This window comes from Aotus nancymaae, unplaced genomic scaffold (genome assembly GCF_030222135.1).
Source record: "Aotus nancymaae isolate 86718 unplaced genomic scaffold, 86718_ANA_hifiasm-v0.15.2.pri h1tg000004l, whole genome shotgun sequence".
Classification (NCBI taxonomy): Eukaryota; Metazoa; Chordata; class Mammalia; order Primates; family Aotidae; genus Aotus; species Aotus nancymaae.
Window position 1 is genome coordinate 36,020,341 of NW_026988415.1, and position 20,912 is coordinate 36,041,252.

Consider the following 20,912-nt stretch of genomic DNA (forward strand, 5'->3'; position numbering starts at 1 on the left):
AAAACCCGCCAGAAGAGCTAAAGTGGAAAAGACTGACAATATCATGCATTGAAAATATGCAGCAGCTGGAACTCTCATAGATTGCTGGTGAAATTGTTAACTGGTACAACTACCTTGGAAAACTATTTGGCAGTATCTACTAAAACCAATCATACGTGTATCACATGACCCTGGAATGCCACTCCTAAATATATAACCAGAGAGTACAAATATCCACCAAGATACAGGTACAAGAATGTTGAAATAAACCAGATGCATAAAATTAGCTATCATATCACTCCATTTACATTTAATCCAAGAACAGGCACACAAATCTATGGAAAAGAAGTGAACAAAGTGGTTACCTCTGAGTAGTAGGTTATTGACAGAAAAGAGATATGAGGACACCTTCTGGGGTGCTGGGAATGTTCTATATCTTGATATAATCACATATGTCAAAAAACAAAAGCATTGATATGCACCCTTAAACTTTGTGCAGTTTGCATGCCATACCTCAAAAATGGTTTTATTTTTAAATTTTAGGTCTCCTTCCTATAAAACTAATGACGACAGCAAGACAGTGATAAGAGCCTTACCAGGATTCAGCAAGCCGGTCATCAAAGTTAATGAAAATGGAATGAAGTATGAATGTGCAGGGGAGAGTTCCTTTGGCCTGTGTGGGTCTCTACTTCATGGCAGTGCTAAGGCAAGAGACCCTGATGGCTAGACAGTTTTTAATTGATAGAAGATGAGATAACCTACGTATTACAAGTAGCTCATAAAGACTGCTGAAGCAGAGGCCATGCTATCCATCTGATAGGATTAATTTTTATTAATCTGTCTCTCTTATGACATTTTTGTCTGCACAACTAATCAAAAGTCACCATTTTTCTTTTAGCTGAAAGTCCTACCTGGCAATTTTGCAATGCTACTAGCTGGAAAACTGGCAGTAAGTGTCTAACAGTAGGATGTAAAAGGAGCAAAGAAATCCAAATCCTCTGGGTCTATGTTTATACTTGATAAGCTTCTCTGTATTAGGCAAGGTAAATTCGTTCATATCCAAGGGGAACAGAGGCAGTTATGTGGGAAAGATTAGAATGCACCTTTGATGAGGATGGGTGCCAGATTCCTGTTTACAAACAGGAAAATTTTTCCCATAGTGCTCCCTTCTCTAGTGCTGCAGTACCATTTGGATACATGCATTCAATATAGCTTGTTTAAAAAAATAAATAAATAAACAAACAAAAAAAACTCCAGACATATATAACTTCTCATTGCCCTCTTCACCCCTTGAGAAAACATCAAAAGAACTTCATCCCCAAATGGAAAATTTTCATAATTTTGACATAATAGAAGCATCTCTAGGGGAGTACAATGAACAAAAAACAGTATTTACACTTTAAACTCTTTTTGAAAAAGCTACAAACTTTTGCCTTTAAAAAATAACTGTGTGCAATACAGCATTTGCCTGTTATAGGATCTGACATTTAAAATCCCCATGAAGCATCTATAATTTATCAAGAAAGAAAGGAAAGATTTGTGCAGCTGAGGAGCTAAACATGGCCCCTTCTTGAAAATATATGAAAAATTCAAAACTGAAACTAAAAAAAGGGGGAGTAGGAAATGTCCTTATGGTCAATTTAAACCAAATTCTACTGAATTTCTTTCCTCCTCCAAATTTGTTCATTGCTGCAGAGAAAAATTGCAGACTGGCTTACCCTTCAGAAAAACAACTTAGTAGAGAAAAACAACCACTTTTGAAAATACATCTTGGTTATTTTCCTAGACAGATACAGTTTCCTCAAAACACTGTTCAAAGATGAGGATAGCCACTCAATTTTAACGTGGTAGGACCCTACACAGGCTTGTCCCTGAGGCTTGGCTGCTATGAGAGGCTCCCAGGCCCCTAGAGAGTCTGGAAAGAGATTCAATACTTCTTCTAGAAAGATTTTTTTGGTCTTCAAATATTAGAGTGCAGACGACAGGGTCTAAAATAACAGAAGTTGGGGGTAACAGGAAAAAGGGTTCTATTTCCAAGTCTTTCTTCAGTTTTCTGAGACGGAAAAAAGAAAGTTGTGGTCGTTTGTTTGTATATGTTTTTGGGGAGAGATATAAAATAATACTAGTGGTTATTAGGATAGTATCTGGTGTCCAAAAAAAAAAAACCCTAGATTTGAATTTCAACTTCACCACTTACTAACTAGAAGGTTGCTAAACTACTCTTTGTGTCAGTTTCCTCATCTATAAGTTGAAGATAATGACAGTTGTGAGAATTACATTAGTTAGTTAACACGATGAATTTAAAATGGTGCCTGGTATATAATTAGCACCTAATAAATGCTAGCTGATATAATTGCACTGGAGAAATTCCAGGATCTAGGAAATAGTATGTGGTATATCATGACTAGTGAATAGTTATCTATAGAAGGCAGGAGAAGAGATGGCTGCAGGCATTACAAAAACTGGAAGGACATGCCAGAAATACTATTCATCTCATAGAACCAATATTAGATAATGGCTTTGAGCTTAGATAAAAATGCAAGGAAACAGGACTGTCTTGAAGCTATAGTTCACAAATGTCCCTTTCAGAAGGCCTAAGAACAATCAAAGATTGTAGGAAATCCTTGAGGATTAGCAAATCCTCCTAGTCTAACTTTCTCTGAACCACTTCCTTATTGTGGCTTTGAGCTCTGGTGGGACTGTAGGTCACATGCACCACTCCTGGCCTGGCAAAAGCTAACTACATTGTAGGCTACACATTGGCTATGCCTCCAACACACTGTCAGTTGAACAGAGAATGCCCTCCACCTGGTATTGTGGCAATGATTCTTTCAAAGCATTAGCTCCTTGGAAACACCCACTTAGAAAGTAATTGGCAAGGTCATTGAGACAAAATAATGAAGGCACATTATCCTATGTTTAGCATAACTTCACCCAAACCAACGCAAAGTTTTAAGTATTCCTATGTGAATCATTTGGGTGAGAAGGGGAGCATTATGCAACTATCTTTGTGTACTTTTTACTTCATACCATCCTAGCCTGGATTTAGTCCCTAGCTTCAGGAATACATCTCAGAAATTTGACAAGAGCAAGACTAAGCACCAGTTGTGGCCTCTTCTATGTTTCTGTGGCAAATGTCAGCTTGCCAAGAAAGACTAGGTTAGTTTATTTTACCACATGAAAAGATGATCACAGATTGCTTCCTTCTGCCTGTAAATGTGCTTAATACCTGTCCACCAAAGGAAAGGTCCTTCTGTTTTTAACAGTTTCAAAATAACATTTCATAGCGTCCCTTGGTAATGCATTCCAATATTTTATAGTTTCCTTCTTCTGGTAATTATATCCTCAAATATGTTCACATACATTAACTTATAATAATCCTATGTAGTAAGGGTTATACCTATTTTACAATTGAAGAAATGAAGAACCAAAGAGGGTAACTGACTTTCCAAGATTGCATTGCGCAGCTGGTTAGTAGCAGAGCAAGAATGAGAACCTGATTTCTTGGCTATTATTAAAAAGTAAAAAAAAAAAAAAAAAAAACAGATGCTAGTGAGGTTGCAGAGAAAAAGGAATGCTTATACAGTGTCAGTGCGAGTGTAAATCAGTTCAGCCATTGTGGAAGTCAGTGTGGCAATTCCTCAAAGACCGAAAGACAGAAATATCATTTGACCCAGCAATCCCATTACTGGGTATATACCCAAAGGAATATAAATCCTTCTATCATAAAGACACATGCACACATTACGTTCATTGCAGCACTATTCACAATAGCAAATACATGGAATCAACCTAAATGCCCATCAATGGTAGACTGCATAAAGAAAATGTGGTACATATATACCATGGAATACTATGCAGCCATAAAAAACAACGAGATTATGTCCTTTGCAAGGACATGGATAGAGCTGGAGGTCATTGTCCTTAACAAACTAACACAGGAACAGAAAACCAAATACCGTGTGTTCTCACTTATAAGTGGGAACTAAATGTTGAGAATATATGGACACATAAAGGGGAACAACACACACTGGGGCCTATCAGAGGGTGGAGAGTAGGAGGAGGGAGAGGATCAGGAAAAATAACTAATGGGTACTAGACTCTGTCATTCCTCAAATTCACCAAGCACACTTCCTCTTTAGGTTCTTTATACTGGCTATTCTGCCTGGAATGGTCTTAATTCAAATATTAAAAGAGTTAAATCCCTCACTTTCTTCAATCTCTTTGCTTCTATCTTGCCTTCTCAATGAATACTTCACTTACCACCTTTGTAAAATTGAAGCTCCCCCTCCCAACTTGGCAGTCCTGAGTCTTCTTTATTCTGCTCTACATTTTAATTTTTCTTAGAAACATATCACTTTCTACATATATGATATAGTTTACTTATTTATTATGATGATCATTTATTTTCTGGTCTTCCTCTCTAGAATGTAAGTTCCATTAAGGCATGGATCTCTGTTTTGTCTAAGTGCAAGAACAGTGTCTAGCACATAGAAGATATTCAGTAAATATTCATTGACTAATAATTTGTAAGGACTAATAATTCCCTACATTTTCATAGTGTTTTATATTTCTTCTAGTGCTTTCACATGGTATCCCACTTAATCATGTTAATTACTATATGAGGTGGGTAGGGCAACACAGAATTTATTTCCATTTTACATTCAGGAAAATAGAAATCCAGAGAGGTGAAATGATCTACCCAAGATAGATTCTACATAGCTGGAATGTGGTAAAATCAGGAACCTAGTTTTGCACCCTCTTTCTGTAGCCTCCAATATTATACTGCAAAGCCACTAGTCGTTGAGGAAAGACCTTCCAGATTATTTGTTAGAAAGGGAACATGCCCTGCTTGTGCCATTAACCCAGTACCTTGAAGCTTAATGTGTTTCACCAGCAAATACAAAGTCAATTAAAGACCTGAGCTTATGTGGGGAATCAGCTTGTGAATATGAGAGAAAATGATTCCCAAATGGGATTCTCTCCAAGAAAGCAAGCAAGCAACATTTCAATATCCCAGCTACTCAGTGGAATAAATTATTTGTTTCTTCCTAACTATCTTTGCCTTCCTCTTGCATTACACGCTAAACCAAACAGTTCTCCAAAGCAATGTAATAAGATAAAGGAAGTGAGAGTCCAAAAAACCATCTGCAACCTTATGTACCTCCCAATGGCCTCTTCCACTGTGCCACCATCTAAGCCACTAACTGCCCATGTTGGAAGCTTTCCCTCATTGCCACTGCCCCACAAAAAGAGTGGAGAGTGTCTCTTTAAATGTACCACCAAACAGGAAGCTGGTATTTACTTGGCAGGGGAAGAGCAAGATACTTTCATGCTTGGCATGCTGCTACCATTGGCATCTAACCCAGAAGCTGCTGCATTCTGCAGGGGTGGCAACTATTTTGTCCTCAGGATAACATAGTGGAAGATGCAGCTATATTTACATACAGGCTTTTTAATAGAGATGCCTATCACCCCTGGTAAGCTCACAGGAGGTGACAAAAATGGCACAGCTAGAAAAAGGCAAGCCAAGTCCACAGTACCTTCTGGCAACTGAATCCACATTACCAGAGAGGGAAGCCTTGATCTCTTTCTCTGGCCCCCAGAATGTCATTAGACCAGGGGTACATTCAGAAATGCTCTTAAATATTACTGAGTAGACCAGGTTTGTCTTTAGTGCCCTTGTCAGAACTCTCTTTTCCAAGATCACAGCAAATCAAGTGGTGGAGGCTTGACTCAAAGTCAACTCTGCTGCCAGGCTCAACAAATATCTCATAATGAAACAGCATGCATCAATTCAATAAATAAACCTCAGACTGAAAAAAGAAGTGTCAATGCAAGCACAATCTACCAAATGCTTAACAGACTTTAGATAACACATGGATGCAAACGTCACTGAAACATGAAGAAATGCACAACTTTGGCCACACAGGCATGTACTGAAATATTTAACACTGAGGAAGTAATAAGGATGGAAGAAAAAAACATTATTTTTAAGGGCAGTATCAACTTTGGAGGCAGAGAAACTGGGGTTCAAGTCTAAAGGTTTTCTTGCCTTAGGAGATGCCTTAAGCTCACTATGACTCACTTTCCTGATCAGAAATAAGGATGATGACAATACCTTGAGCAAGTATTAATTTTGTGATGTAGACAATGTTTAATTATGTAGAGATGCCCTGTTGCTTTAGTTTTTTAAAAAGTATGGCTTTTGAGTTTAAACATAGATTTAAACTGCACTTCTGATACTAATTGTATGGCGTTGAGGAAGGCACTTATTCTCTCTAAACCTGAGTTTATTCATCTATATTTTGAGGAGGATGATGACACCTATCTCAAGTGGATGCTATAATAATCAAACAAGATAATGTGGTGAATGTGTTTTATAAGCCATGAACTCCAAGATAAAGAAAAGTGGGGTCTGTCTGGGTTTTTGTTGTTGTTTTGTTTTATTTTTTAAAGGCTTTGATTAGAGTGGCCAACCAATCTGATTTTCCAGGCATGGGGGTTTTACAGGACGCAGAATTTTACAGGACGCTAAATATGGAAAATATTTTCAATGCTAAATATGGCAAACCAGGATGAGTTGGGCACTCTAGTCTTGACTAACCTTTTATTAAGCCAGTGTTCTCACTAGACCTTAACTGAGATGACTAGGCCTTAACCAGATTTAGGCCCTGGCTCTGCCTTAATTAGATTCTGACTGGGACTTAACTAAGCTTAGCCCTTTCTAGACCTAACTGGGCTAAATATGCCTTAAATAGGCCCAGGCCCTTGCTACACATTAAATTAGACTGAATAGGCCTTCTCTAGACTTAGGTCCTGACAATGCCTTATCTAGACTGATTAGATATTAACTAGGTGTAGTCCCTGGCTAAGCTAACTGGGCTGTGACTAGGACTTAACTAGGCATAAGCCTGGCTATACCTTTACTGAGTTGACTAGGCTTTAACTAGGCTTAAGCCTTGCTTTTGCCTTAACTAGACTCTGACTAGGCTTTAACAAGGCTTAAAGCCTGCATGTGCCTTAACTAGATTCTGACTAAGCTTTAACTAGGCTTTGGCCCTGGTTAGGCCTTAACTGGGTTGGCTAGAGCTTAACTAGGATGACTAGGCCCTAGGTAGGCTCAAATTCTGACTAGACCTTGACTAAAGTCTGAGCACACCTTTTCTAGGCTTAGACCTTAACTAGGCCTTAACCAGGTCCAGGTTATACCTTAACTAAACTCTATGTCTCCTCTAGACTTACACCCTAGATGGGCCTTAACCATGCTTAGACTAGGACTCAAGTCTGCTTATCCTCTGGATAGGCTATAACTGGGCTAATTAAGCCTTAACTAATATTGGCCCTCACTAGGCTTTAACTGGGTTGATGCAGTCTTAATTGTGTTAACTAGCTCTTAACTAGTCTCATGCCTTTGCTGTACTTTAACTAGACTCTGACTAGGACTTATCTAAACTTAGGTTATGACTAGACCTCAACTGACTTCTGACTAAATCTTAACTGGACTTCGGCCCTCACAAGGCCTTAATTGGCTGGCGAGGTTTAACCTGGGCTCAGGCCATTGCTACACTTTAACTATATTTTGATGAGGCCTTAACCAAGATGGCTAGCCTTTAATTAGGTTTAGGCCCTGGGTATACCTTTAAAAACTCTGATTAGGCCTTAATAAAATAAGGCCTGGCATTACCTTAACTAGTTTGTGATTAAATACTTAAGTAGATTTAGGCCTTAACTGGGCTCTGACTAGGCCCCTAACTAGCTCTGACTAAATATAAACTAGGCTTAGGATATGCACAGTCCTTAACAATACCCTGATAATACCTTAACCAAGTCAGTTAGCTTTTAATTAGACTTATGTTGTAGCTATACCTTAATAAAACTCTAGCCAGGCCTTAAATAAACTTAAGCCCTGGCTTACCTTAACTAGTTTCTGCTTAATACTTAACTAGACTTAGGCCTTATCTAGGCTCTGACTTCACCTTAATTAGGCTTAAGCCCTGACTAGGCCTAATTGGGCTCTAACAAAGTCTAAACTAGTGTTAGGTAATGGCTAGGCCATAACTGGGCTTTGACTCACACTTAACTAGGCTGAAGCCCCACCTATACCTTGATTAGGCTTTATTACATCTTAACTAGGCTTAGGCCTTGGCCAAGTCATAACTAAGTTCTGACTAGGACTAAACTATGTTTTTGACCTTGCTAGGACTTAAGTAGACTAGGACTACAACTTAACTAGACATAGGCCCTGGCTAAGGCTTAACCTGGCTCTGACTAGGCCTAAATTAGGCTTAGGCCCTGGCTAGGGCTGAACTGGCTTCTGACTAGACCTCACCAAAGTTTAGGCATTGGTTATGCTTTAAGAAATGCAATTAAAAAAAAAAAGAAGAAAAAAAAGAATACACTGATGAGGTCTTAAGCAAGCTAGCTAGCTTTTAACTAGGCTTAGTCCTTGGCTATACTTTATCAAAATTCTGACAGGCTCTTAACTATGTTTAGGCACTGGCTAGGCTTTAACAAAATTAACTAGACCTGAAGTAGGCTTAGGCTCTGGCTAGATCTTAACTGGACTAACTAGGCCTTAACTAGGCTAAGGCTTTGACTCAGTCTTAACTAAGTTCTGACTAAGACTAAACTATGCTTATGATCTTGCTAGGACTTAACTAGACTAGGACCAGAACTTAACTAGGTTTAGACTCTGGCTAGGGCTTCACTGGACTGACTAGGCATTAACTAGGCATTGTCCCTGAATAGGTCCAAGTTGGGCTGACTAGAACTTAACTAGGCTCTGACTAGACCTAAATTAGGCTTAGGCCTTGCCTAGGGCTGAACCAGGTTCTAACTAGACCAAAACTAGACTTGGGCACCAACTATGCTTTACTAATATCCTGATGAGGTATTAACCAAGCTAGCCAGTTTTAACTGTGCGATCTAGACCGGAAGTAGGCTTATGCTCTGACTAGGTCTTAATTGGGCTGACTAGGATTTAATTAGACTTAGGCTCTGTCCCCACCTAACTGATTTCTGAGTAGACCTTAAGTGGGCTTAGCCCTTGGTGAGCTTGTAACCAGGCTGCCTAGGTATTAATTGGGCTGAGCAAGCCTTAATTAGGCTTTGGTCTTACCCAAGTCCATGGCTTAACAGAGCTCAAGCCTTAAGTAGGCCTTATCTAAGCTGAGGTGCTGGCTAGGCCTTAACCAAACCTTGGCCCTGGCCTTATCTTGATTAAGCTCTAGTCAGGCCTTGGCTAAACTGCAGCTACTCTTTCGTAAGGATCACCTCAATAACATACCACCTTTAGCTCTCAGCTCCTCAGTTTGTATCTGCCATCACCTCAGTTATCCTACAGTTTCAGGCTATACTCTGGGACATAAAGAAGTCAGAGACACGACCCCTACCTTACCACACTGCGACAGGAAACAGAATGCTTGTAGGCTCTTCGCAGTCAGACACTGACATTTCATACCAAGTTTGTAGCAAACTTAGAACATAGTTTTCCTAAGTACAGTATAGGAGGAGGAGACCCTATGGCTTTTGCCCATAATGTGCAATTGGCAGTTTACCTACCTTACCACACTGCCACAGTAAACAGACTGCTTGTAGGCTCTTTGCAGCCAGATGTATTTATAGGATAAAACAGGAAGCACCCCCTGAATTGACACCCCCAAGAAACCAGGGGACACTATTGTATGTAACACTCCAATCGGAAGTATATTTCTACCTCAGCCATTCAAAATGGTCTGTACAACTGCTTCCAGGACACTCACATTTTGTGACAAGTTAATAACAAATTTATGTGACAAGTTTGTAATAAACCTAGAACATAGCATTCCTAAGTACAGTACAGGAGGTGACTCTATGGTTTTTGCCCATAATGTGCAATTGGCAGTTTAGAAGAGACATCTTCTTACCCACCTTACCACACTGCGACAGGAAACAGACTGCTGGTAGGCTCTTTGCAGCCAGATGTATTTATAGGATAAAACAGGAAGCACCCCCTGAATTGACACCCCCAAGAAACCAGGGGACACTATTGTATGTAACACTCCAATCGGAAGTATATTTCTACCTCAGCCATTCAAAATGGTCTGTACAACTGCTTCCAGGACACTCACATTTTGTGACAAGTTAATAACAAATTTATGTGACAAGTTTGTAATAAACCTAGAACATAGCATTCCTAAGTACAGTACAGGAGGTGACTCTATGGTTTTTGCCCATAATGTGCAATTGGCAGTTTAGAAGAGACATCTTCTTACCCACCTTACCACACTGCGACAGGAAACAGACTGCTGGTAGGCTCTTTGCAGCCAGATGTATTTATAGGATAAAACAGGAAGCACCCCCTGAATTGACACCCCAGGAAACCAGGGGACACTATTGTATGTAACACTCCAATCGGAAGTATATTTCTACCTCAGCCATTCAAAATGGTCTGTACAACTGCTTCCAGGACACTCACATTTTGTAATAAGTTTGTAGCAAACTTAGAACATAGCCTTCCTAAGTAAAGTATAGGAGGAGGAGACCCTATGGCTTTTGCCCATAACGTGCAATTGGCAGTTTACCTACCTTGCCACACTGCAACAGTAAACAGACTGCTTGTAGGCTCTTTGCAGCCAGATATATTTATAGTATAAAACAGGAAGCAAACCCTGAATTGACACCCCCAAGAAATCAGGGAATACTCTTGTATGTAACACTCCACCTGGAAATATATTTTTATTTCCAGCAATCAAAATGGTCTGTGCAACTTCTTCCATGACACAGACATTACAAGTTTGTAACAAACTTAAAACATAGCATTCCTAAGTACAGTAAAGGAGGCAAATCTACAGGATTTACCATAATGTGCAATTGGCAGTTTAGAGGAGAGATCACCAATGCACTAGAATTGCAGTAAAGGGAGTGTAAGCTTCACCAAGCTGAACTTTGAACATTTATAGACCCTATGAACTCTCCACAGTTAGTTATCAATCCCACTGTGAAGAAGTAGCCAGTCTGATATATACTGGATTAGCCTGCTATAGGATACTGAAATACTTGGTTAATGACCCAGGAACAGGATGATAAGTCCAGACCAGGGTATAGGCCATCATTCCTGTCAATTAGCTTCATGGATTCCTAGTGAAAAGACCAGTTATTGGTTCCTAACCTTGGCTATTTTATTTACTTTGGGAGCATGTATTTGTATATACATTCACCTTCTAGTAAAATGCATTTGATTCATTCCACATTGGGAATTCACTTTGGACCAACTAATCATTTTTGTCATCTGTATCAAGTTCTAAATTAAACTTATATAGGCCTGTATAGTCCTATTAACCTAAGTCAAGTACACAGTGACTCAGGTATCAGTCCTGCATGGACTAACTGAAATCTGTAGGCACTATTCAGAGTAAAGCAGGTAAGCAGCTCTGTTCACAGGATACCGCCCAGACAGGGCCTGTGGTTGTGTGATGTAACCAGTCTTTACATTAAGCTGTATATAGTAGTATGTCAAAAGAACTGATCTGGGCAACAGAACTGGAGAGTTTTTACAATCATTCATTCATTCATCCCACAAATATTTATTAATCACCTACTTTGTGCCAGATATTATCCTGAGACTAGGAACATGATGGCAAGCATATATAGCCACAACCCTTGACCTCATGGAGTTTTCATTCTACAACCAAAATCAGGAGAGGATCTGCACAGCCGTGAGTTGAAGCCTACATTAAAACATTTTGTATGCTGCAGGGCAAGGTCATATGTGACAGGCAAAGCCTATAATAGCAGAATAGCTGTAGGAAAATAGCCATGTGGTTAAAAAAAAGCACCAACAAATGAGTATAATCTTCATTCTAAAAATATGAAAACAGAGATGTTTCCCAGCATCACCACTACCACTACCACATCATTCTGGTCAAGTCACTTCTATTTTTTGGTCTTCAGTTCTTCCTTCTATAAAATGGAGTTGCTTATCCATTTGAAAATAAATGAAGAGAAACTGGACTAGATAAGTAAATCCTAAATCACACTAACACAATGGATAAAAGCCACAGGCTTTAGAGTTGAATAGATGGGGCTTGAATCTCAGCTCTTGCCATCTTGTAGCTATATGCTGCTGGCACGATTTAACCTGACTGAGCCTGATATTTCTTTCTCTGTTAAAAGAGGATAGATACTAATAATACCTATCTAGGGTGTCATGGGACCAATGCCTGAGAAACATGGAAAATGCTTGGTGCAATAAATTGCCATGTTCTGCTAAAAAACAGGAAGAATGAGCTATGTCTTGCACAACCTGCTTCATTTAATTTGCATGCATCACTATTTAGTGAGTACTTGATAAAGATGTGCCGACTGGTTTATTGGACTTCACCATAGGTCAGTAAGAAAATTCACAGGGCAATAGGAGGGACCAAAACCTGGAAAAGGTGATAGAACAGGGCAAGAGATGAGGGATTTTCCTTATTTTCATTCCTAGTCCAGCTAACCCACATCCATTCATTCCCTGTGGCCATAACAAATAAACACCTTCCTGGGACCACAGGCCCCATTGGGATGATACATAAAGTCTCAGGAAGACATTTCAAGTTCAATCTGAAGAATGAGAGTCAAGGTCTCCTGAGTTCTCTTCTCTGAATGAGCACTGAAACCTTCTCCACTTTTCTTTTACAAATCTCCCTCTTTTTCTGATGTCTCCAGTCCCTGGCCAATCTCTGAGGGGGCTACCAGCAGAGTTACAATCTAATATTTGAAAGATGCTCTGAAAAGAAAAAGTATTATTAACTATTAGTTGCACTGTGTGAACAAATTCATAAATACTTCTTTTATTTTGCAGAAACATTACACACCATTGCTGTAATTAGATTTCTTTCAGCTTTACTTTGATATTCTGGATGATAAGGGAAGTATGTTGGCATTATTTCAGTACTTGGTGTTTAAGTGCAAGTACTGAGCCATTCACTCACTCCAGGGAGAAGGAGGGAAAGGAATGAATTTAAGGTCTCAAAACTGAAAACAAACAACCAAGAAGGTTCTACATCTCTTCCTGTAGGCTGTGAACTGGGTAATAGTGTTTCTCACTCAAGGAAGGCTTTGTATTGCCCCTGCTGAAGGACAAAGGGATAAACAGACTCGGCCCAGATCACCTAAAGCAGTGGTTCTCAGAGCTGATCTCCCACCCCTTTACCCACCCACCCAGGAGGAGCATTTGGCAATCTCTGGAGAGACTTTTGGTTGTCACAATTGAGGGGAGGTGCCATTGTCGATTAGTGGGTAGAGGCCAGGGAAATACTAAACACCCTACAGTACACAGAACAATCTCCCAGAATAAAGAATTATCCAGCCCCCAAAGCCAAAAGTGTTCAAGTTAAGAAAGTCTGACCTGGAGAATCTTTCCATCCTAACAACCAGCTAATATTTCTGAAGGTCTTTCTTGTGGCTACTGTGTTTTAATATATAAGCCATAGTCTCTACCCTAAGGAAGCTTAGAGTCTAACAAGGAGATCAGCCAGCACACTGAAGCAACCAGCAAATCATGAAGTATATCACTTAGTTTTGCTTTTTGTTTTTTCAACATAGTGTGGTCTAGCCTCTGGGTACTATAGGAGCATCTTTAAATTTTATTTTATTTTTAATTGATATAATAATTGTATTTATTTATGGGGTACAATGTGATATTTTTACATATGTTTACATTATAGAAGGGGGAGAACAGCAGGCATACGAAGTTCAGGAAAACTTCCAGGAAAAGTTGGATCTTGAGCTGATGTTTGAAGGAGGCTACTACACTTTCCCTTCTCTTCACTGCTGGGAGAAAGATGAATCTAAGCTTGCTGCCCATACTTCCTTACTTCCCACTCTCTATCAGCATCTTGTAATCTGATTTCGGGTCTCCATAGAAAATTATTTTTCTTAATCTACATCAACCCTCATCTTTTAAAAATTTCCTTCTTTCTTGACTTCTATGACATTATCATTGTGTTCTGGTCCACTTTTGACCTCCTGTCATTCAGCCCCAGGTTCCTTTTTACAGCCAACCTATATAGGTAGGTGTGCCACAACCTCCAGCCTGCTGCCTTTTTCTCTCTCACCATTTCCTCTTCATTATTTTATTCATTCATTTATGTCCCTTCTTATTCCACAAAAGATTTGCAGTAGTTACAATCTCATGCTATGCATTTTTCCTTAATTATCATACCAACTCCTGTGGCTTCACCCTTCATTTCTGTACAAGCAACTCCCTAAACTATGCCTCTGACTCTGACTCTGATGTCCCTCCTACACACCACACCACCTGCCTGATCACCAGCTGAACACCATTCATGTATACCTCAAATCCAACATATCCTAAACTTCAGGTGACCAACTCATCCTGGTTTACCCAGGACCTAGTTTTAGCACTGAAAGTTCCATGACCTTGGAATTCCCTCAATCCCAAGCAAACCAGGACAGTAAGTCACCACAACTAAATTGAACTCAACAGTGTCTGTTCCAAATCCAGTCTTCCTCATGAGCTCCTAATTCCTCTCCATCATTTAGTAGCAGAGACATCCTCCTTCTGCATAAACCTCAACTCCTATTTGCCCTCTACCTACTCATGCAATTGATTGCCAGATATTGTCAATTTTATCTCCAAAATATCTTCTTTACTACTTCCTTTCAACTTCCACTGCTCTAATTCAGGTCTTTATTACCTCTCACCTGTACAATTACAGTAGACTCCTAATCAGTCTCCCTGCCTCCAGCCACTATCACCCTACTCCCATCCCTTTTGCCAATTCATCTTCCAAACTGCAAAGACTGATCATTCTAAAACACAAATCTGATCATCCACAGATAGTACTCTTTTTATCAATATTGAAGTTTTACAGAATGAACTCCAAGAACAGCATTAAACTCAGGCTCCCAGGCATTTGAGCATGATGACTACACAATATGATACCTAAGAAATGTTGTTATGAATGACTAAAGTACACTGAGTATTAATATGAGCTCTTAGTGAAAAGGAAAATCAAAACAAGACAAAACAAAAACCACCAACATGCCCCTGAGAAGCCAGGAACTGAGCTTGTCAGTTCCAGTTTTGCATCTTCTCATCTCTTCGGAGAAGTATATGATATGCTCTCAGTTAAGGAAAGTAAGTATTGCCAGGAAATTTGGGGTGGTACAGACTCATTAAAGCCTTGATATTCATATGAAACAGAATCTGCTGGAAGTCATATTATGCAGAAACTAAACTTGAGAGAGAATTCACTTGTTCCCTCAGGCTGTTAGGTCTTAACTCATCTGTGGCCCTACTCCCTAATTACCTCTGCTGCAAGAGCCATAGGCCTTCCATCTCAGACTGGCAAGGAAAAAGAGAATTTATATGACTGATGTTTATATCAGTGACAGGAAATATGTACCTCATTTGAATAAGGGGTAGGGTACTCCAAATATAGATTATGAAAAATGAAAAACTGCTAGGTGAAGAAGGCAACTGCTTTTCCTAGAGGAGAGAGATCTCATCCTTTCCTGTCTAAGGAAAACTTATCTATCCTCTGTCTTCTCTCATAGACTTGCAAATGGTAAATTGTTTATGAAGTAACTCACTTTAGGAGTGAGGGATTGACCTTCACAGAGATATTAGAAAAAGATGGCTACCATAAACATCAGAGCCATAATCCAAAGGCTTACCTCTCTAATGGTAGAAATTTTCATCACATGGTAGGTAACTTCTTCTTCCATCTACATAATTAAGAGATATAGCTCCCAGAAATCTCTTCCAACTGTGGTCCTGCATTTTGTGTTTGCCACATTTGTTTTTTCTAGTTTTTTTTTTCTACCTGGCTCAATAGGACATTGAAACATTGATGTGTTTCATTTATCTTCCAAAGACCTTGCCTCTGAAATTTATTATCCCTTCATTTTAGGTACTTCCCCAGCCAGAAACACACACACACACTCATGCACGTGCACACACACACACACACACACACCCCACAAACGAAAACACAGCCCTTCTTTAATAGCACCAACACCCTCCCTCTCCCTCAACCTGGGAGATGTGAACAGCCAAGGTCTCTGCCCTAAAGGAGTTTAGGATCTAATTAAAGGCATCAACCAAGCACAACTAAGAACAAAGAAGTATATCTGACAGTCATTTTTTTTTCTCCAGTTGCTGCAGGAACTGGGAGAATGGGAGGTCAGCATATATTGCAATCTTTAAGAAAACATCACATTAATCAAAAAATGAAATCAGAGTCCTTTGAAGTGCAACACAAGGGAAGGATTTTGAAGATACCAACAAAAGAAAAAGAAAAAAGAAAAACATCACAGAACTGGGGACTTTCTCCCTCGGCCCCACACATAAACACTTCACTGTGGTCATGTACGGTTCTGGCTTAAAGCTTTTTTTTTTTTTTTTTTTTTGAGACGGAGTCTCGCTCTTGTTACCCAGGCTGGAGTGCAATGGCGCGATCTCGGCTCACCGCAACCTCCGCCTCCTGGGTTCAGGCAATTCTCCTGCCTCAGCCTCCTGAGTAGCTGGGATTACAGGCACGCGCCATCGTGCCCAGCTAATTTTTTTTGTATTAATAGAGACGGGGTTTCACAATGTTGACCAGGATGGTCTCGATCTCTCGACCTCGTGATCCACCCGCCTCGGCCTCCCAAAGTGCTGGGATTACAGGCTTGAGCCACCGCGCCCGGCCTGGCTTAAAGCTTTTAATGGCTTATTCCAGAGTGAATCCCCTGCTGTCAGTCCCCCTCCAGGCCAAAACCACCCTGTTCACTGCCCTGTCCTGCTAATCCTCATACTTCTACCTCCAGCCCCGACTTCAGTCTTTTCTTCAGCAACTCAAGGCACTAGAAAAGTCAGGAAGAATAAGAAAAAGACAAATACAAATATTTGATACTTAAGTGAACATTCACTATGGGCCAGGCACACAGCCTCATTCTGTCTGTTTCATTACTACTCCAAGTAATTTAACTACCATTTTTAGAGTTTACTATGTGCCAGGCAACCAAAACTGTGCTAAGAACTTTTCATGCATATTAGCTCATTTAATCCTCATGGCTACCTATAAGCAGTGGTACTATTCCCATTTTACAGAGGAGGACATGGAGAGATGTAAAATAACTTGTCCAAGGGCATACTATTAATTAATAAATGGCAAAGCCAGAGTTGGACTTCAGGTCTGTCTTACTCCAAAGCCTACATACCAGAGACTGTGTAGTGTGATGGTTACAGCAGGGCCCAGAACACTTTCTCTAGAGGGCCCATAGCAAATATTGTAGACATTGTTGACCACATGATCTCTGTTGTAATTACTCAACTCTGCACAAAAGCAACCAAAGGTAATACATAAAAAAATGAATGTGTATGTATTCCAATAAAACCTCATTTACAAAAGCAGGCAATGGGCTAGATTTAGCCCAGAGGCTACAGTTTGATGACCCTGAGTTAGAGCACTAGTGGTGTGCTCAGATAGACCTGGGTTCAAAACCTGGCTCTCACCATTTACTAGTCAAAACATTTAGTCTCTCTGTGTCTCAGTTTCTTCACCGATAGAACAACAACAATACCACCCTCAAAGAGTCATCAAGAAGATTAAGGAATAAAGGAATGCCTGGCACATAGTCAAATTCTCAGAAAGTCATTATTAAAAGCCCACCACATGCTGGTCTCTAGAAGGACGGAGAAAAGACATGGTTTAGAATAGTTACCACTATCTTTAAAATCAAGCTACTAGGGCCCCTATGGTCTTGATACGCCACAGAAATAATTACTCTCTCAGGATTCCAGCTAATTTGATTCTCCTTTCAGCTACATGAACCATGTTCTCTTGTGAGTTTACTTTCCTGTTTCAGTCATTAGCAAGAAAGTCTCTTGACTTCATTATAGCTTTTGTCAGGCACTGGGAACCCTATCATGATAGAACAGGAATCTGATTTTGTTATTATCTGTTAGGTGTTTGCTTCAGGAATGAGATACTGACAACTGAAGTCATGCCTGTGTCCCAAGCACTTGGCACAGGGCCTGGCACAGAGTAGGTGCTCAGTAAATGTTGCTGGCTTAATCGAGCTGGCTACATTTGGGGTGGTCTTACCTGGAAACTGATGGAAAATGACTTCTTAAAAGCCCTCCATTTTACACAAAAGCACCTAATAAAAAAAAATAATAATAATAATAAAAAGTCCTCCAAACATTGAGGATCCTTCCTTTCCCTACCAGAGAAAGATAGAATGTGTGGGGAGGGCAGGAAAGGTATAGGAGGGTGGTGGATGGTTGGAGGGGCAGGGAAGAACAGAATATACTGTTCCTGGTTACATTAAGCACACAGGAGCCAAGATGCATCGGTGTCTTTAGGCCATGTTCCTGAATAATCACCCAGTAAAAGGCATTTTGAGCAAGTTTTTTGCCTTTTTATCATTATTTCAAATTTTATTAAAGGGTACATATGTAGGTTTGTTACATGGGTAAATTGCGTGACACTGAGGCTAGGGGTCTCAATGATCCCATCACCCAGGCAGTAAACATAATACCCAGTGGGTGGTCTTTCGGCCTAACCCCCATTTCTCCCCCATCTTGTGATGCCCAGTGTCTGTTGTTCCCATCTTTACATTAATGTGCATTTGATGTTTAGCTCCCACTCATAAGTGAGAACATGTGGTATTTGGTTTCTGTTCCTGCATTTGTTTGCTTAGGAATCACCTCCAGCTCCATCCATGTTGCTACAAAGGACATTTCATTCATCTTTACGGCTACATAGTATTCCATGGTGTCTAGGTACCACATTTTCTTTATCCAATCCACTGCTGATGGGAACTTAGGTTGATTACATGTCTTTGCTATTGTGAACAGCACTGCAATTAATATGTAGATATAGGTATCTTTTTGATAGGATGAATTATTTTCCTTTGGATATACACCCAGTAGTGGGATTGCTTGGTCAAATGATAGCTCTATTTTATGTTCTTTAAGAAATCTCCAAATTTTTTTCCATAGTGGCTGAACTAGTTTGCGTTCCCACCAACAGTGTATGTGTTCCCTTCTCTCCACAGCCTCACCAACATCTGTTCCTTTTTCACTTTTTAATAATCACTATTCTGGCTGGGCACAGTGACTCACTCCTGTAATCCCAGCACTTTGGTAGGCCAAGGCGGGCAGAATGCCTGAGGTCAGGAGTTCAAGACCAGCCTGGCCAACATAGTGAAACCTCATCTCTAATAAAAATACAAAAAAAGGTAGCCAAGCATGGTGTTACGTGCCTGTAATCCCAGCTACTCGGGAGACTGAGGCAGGGGAATTGCTGGAACCCGGGAGGTGGAGGTTGCAGTGAGCCAAGATCGTGCCACTGCACTCCAGCCTGGGTGACAGAGCAAGACTCCATCTCAAAGTAATAACAATAATAATAATAATAATTGCCATTCTGACTGGTATAAGATGGTATTTCATTGTGGCTTTGATTTGCATTTGTCTGATGATTAGTGATGTTGAGCATTTTTTTTCATATGTTTATTGGCCACTTGTCTGTCTTCTTTTGAGAAGTGTCTGTCCATGTCCTCTGCACGTAAGTTTTCTGCTTTAAATCTAAACTATACTCATGCAATCTTCCATCTCAGCTTTAAAAAATACCCTGAGATACCGTAGCTTGTCAGCCCTGAAAAAAGCCATACTTCCTGCAATTCTGACCTGCCAATCTTTCTCAATGAAAAAGTCTTTCTTTTATCTACCAAGTTGTCTCCCATCCTCTAAAATGCGTCTTGTATAACAATTCAGTTTGCTCACTCTGGAATTTGTTAGACTTATTTATAGGATCTGACTATACAATGAGGACCATACTAACTCCAATTGGATGTACTTCTCCAACACAGTATTCCTCCCCTACCACACCATCCCTACCCCCTACTGCCACCACTATCAGTCTCCTTTCCAGAATTCTAAGTCAGTAATTGGCATGACAGAACATACCCTCAAAACATTCAGAGGAACAAATAATGGAAACAGTGCTGATGCCTGCAAACTCTGTCTAGGCATCAACTAGGTATTCTAGTTCATTCTGTGTTGCTAAAAAATAATACCTGAGAGTGGATTATTTGTAAAGAATGGAGTTTTATTCAGCTCTAGGTTCTGCAGGCTGAGAAGTTCAAGGGCATGGCCCTGCTTTCTGGAGAGGGCATTTGTGCTATGTCACAACATGGCAGAGAAGGTCAAAGTAAAAGCAGACAGGTATGAAGAATGGAAAACCTGAGGGTCATCCTGGCCTTATTACAACTCACTCTCAAGGAAATGAATCCATCCTTGCAGTCTTACAGGAATGAGAACTCACTCCCACAAGAACAGCCATTCATGAGGGATCCACCCAAGTGACCCAAACAACTTTCACTAGGCCGCACCTCCCACCACCACCACGCTGGAGATCAAATTTAACATTAGTTTTGGTGGGGACAAAGAAACCATGTCCAAGCCATAGCACATGGAGTGTGTCAAGTCACATATACAGTCACTTTAAGACTACATATCCATACGTAACAATTCTCTATCTGGTAAGTCATAATGATGAAAACAGCTAAGATTTATGGAGTGCTTTCTTGTTTAATTCTCACAGTAATCCATGATGAAAAATAATAACACTGGCTTCCTAGTTGCCAGGCATTCAATTAACTCTCTTAATCCTCACAATGACCTCATGACATGAGTTACCATTATAATCCTCATTTTGCCGATGAGTAAACTGAGGGCTGGAGAGGTTAAGTAACTTGCCCAAGGTAATCCAGTCAGGAAGTGGTGGGACTGGAAAGTGAACCCCAGATCAGTCTGTCTGACCGCAGAGACCAAGCTCCTAAGCCTACCACACTACCTTATTAGAAACATCTTTGGGCATGCAGCCCACATTAACCTGTTATGATTTAAATAAATGCATGAAAATGCCTGCTTCCATCTATTTGGTGTTGAGAAT

At 40.1% G+C, this 20,912-nt stretch overlaps 1 protein-coding gene across 1 annotated transcript in view; it reads left to right on the forward strand.

The window, feature by feature from the left end:
• TRPC5 (transient receptor potential cation channel subfamily C member 5) overlaps positions 1 to 20,912 on the forward strand; it is a 170,844-nt gene that overhangs the window by 61,314 nt on the left and 88,618 nt on the right. The gene's annotated exons all lie outside the window — the stretch shown is intronic.